The 2,184-nt window shown below is 37.8% G+C and overlaps 1 pseudogene; it reads left to right on the top strand.

Moving 5' to 3' along the window:
• Window positions 1-619: 619 nt before the first annotated feature.
• On the top strand, window positions 620-1,370 carry LOC121030021 (60S ribosomal protein L27a-like; annotated as a pseudogene).
• The last annotated feature ends 814 nt before the right edge of the window (window positions 1,371-2,184 follow it).

Raw genomic sequence — 2,184 nt, 5'->3', positions numbered from 1 at the left:
AGATAGCTTGACTCTTAACAGGGATTAGTTGGGATAGGCACACTATTTCCCATTGTCTCTCAAACCTTAGTCCTTTCCTCTGAGCTCGGAACAGCCTTTTTGGCGATAATGCCTTTGTTTTTGAGTAGGAGGACTTGTTAGACCACAAACTTCCAGACTCAATTTTTGTATATCCTGATGAAAATTCTCAAATTTCTCTACTGAATGTAAACATATGTGCAATGTGTTTAAATTGAAACTTACTGAGTTTTGGCAAAATTTCCCTCAAGTGAATAGGGTGGTGCATTTGTATTGATCGAGTTGTTTGGGACATTAAAGTGATAAGACACAATAATCTAAATTTGGGATATACTAGTATGTCTGCCTCAGGCCACGACCTGTCCTGTCACTTTTGCTCCTTCTGGATTTCTCTGGAATTTCCTGCCCTTTTTGCCTATTTGTCTGACATTTGACTTAAATCCCTTCATTTTGTTGTTTCTTTCGTATTTACATATTATGACCTCTCACCCTCTCCATTTGCATCTTTCTCAAACTATATTCCAGGGTGGCTACCCCAATCTAGATATAATGCTGATAACGTTAAAAAAATGAATTAAACTCTTTTGTCTGGGCTGCTGACATGCCATCCAGACTGGGGAAGACCCAGAAACTTTGGGGCCACGTGAACCACGGCCACAGCCAAATTGGCAAGCACTGGAATCACCCCAGAGGCTGAGGTAATCCTGGTGGCATGCATCACCACAGGATCAACGTTGGCAAATATCACCCAGGTTACTTTGGAGAAGTTGGCATGAGGCATTATGACTTAAGGAAGAACCAGAACTTCCGCCCAACTGACATCCTTGATGAACTGTGAACCTTGGTCAGTGAGCAGACAAGGGTAAATGCTGTCAAAAACAAGAATGGAGCTGCTCCTATCATTGATGTGGTGCGATCAGGCTACTATAAAGTTTTGGGAAAGGGAAAGCTATCAAAATGGCCTGTAATCATGAAGGCCAAATTCGTCAGTAGAAGAGCCAAGGAGAAGATTAAGGATGCCTGTGTGTTGGCTTGAAGCCACATGGAGGGAATTTCATTAAATTCTAACAAGTGCTTTTCAAAAAAGTAAATGGATTAAAAAAGTTCCAAGGGACCTCATAAAAAACACCATGTAGATATGGTTCATTCCCAGAGTTTTTAACAAAAGGCTTACAATCCTGATCTAGACAAATGTAGATATGACAACTGGAAAACAATAGGTTGATATAATACAATTATAAATTATTACTATTTGAACCAAGCAAATGAACATCTTGAGTACATAAATAAAAATGAACTGCAAATTGGAGTAGAAATCAAGGATAACTGAGGTTATCCTTTGAAACTCAGAGTCAAAGGGGAAAATTCATAGGATTTCTTTTTTTTTTTTAACTATCTCAGTAGTTTTTTTCTTTATTATTAATTTTATTTTTTAAATTAACATCCAAATTAGCATATAGTGCAACAATGATTTCAAGAGTAGATTCCTTATTGCCCCTTACCCATTTAGCCCATCCCCCCTCCCACAACCCCTCCAGTAACCCTCTGTTTGTTCTCCATATTCAAGAGTCTCTTATGTTTTGTCCCCCTCCCTGTTTTTATATTATTTTTGCTTCCCTTCCCTTGTGTTCATCTGTTCTCTGTCTTAAAGTCCTCATATGAGTGAAGTCATATGATATTTGTCTTTTTCTGACTAATTTTGCTTAGCATAATACACTCTAGTTCCATCCACGTAGTTGCAAACGGCAAGATTTCATTTTTTTGAAGCTGAGTAATACTCCATTGTGTGTGTATATATATACATATACACATATACTTATACATATATATATATGTATATATATATATACATATATATATATACATACACATATATATATACACCACATCTTTTTTATCCATTCATCCATCGATGGACATTTGGGCTCTTTCCATACTTTGGCTATTGTTGATAGTGCTGCTATAAACATGGGGGTGCATGTGTCCCTTCAAAACAGCATACCTGTATCCCATGGATAAATACCTAGTATTGCAATCACTGGGTCGTAGGGTAGTTCTATATATTTTTAATTTTTTGAGGGACTTCCATGCTGTTTTCCAGAGTGGCTGCACCAGCTTGCATTCCCACCAGCAATACAAAAGAGATCCTCTTTCTCCGCATCCTCG

Source organism: Herpailurus yagouaroundi, unplaced genomic scaffold (genome assembly GCF_014898765.1).
Source record: "Herpailurus yagouaroundi ecotype Mexico unplaced genomic scaffold, PumYag 139, whole genome shotgun sequence".
Taxonomy (NCBI): domain Eukaryota; kingdom Metazoa; phylum Chordata; class Mammalia; order Carnivora; family Felidae; genus Herpailurus; species Herpailurus yagouaroundi.
This window is presented reverse-complemented; position numbering and strand designations above follow the sequence as displayed.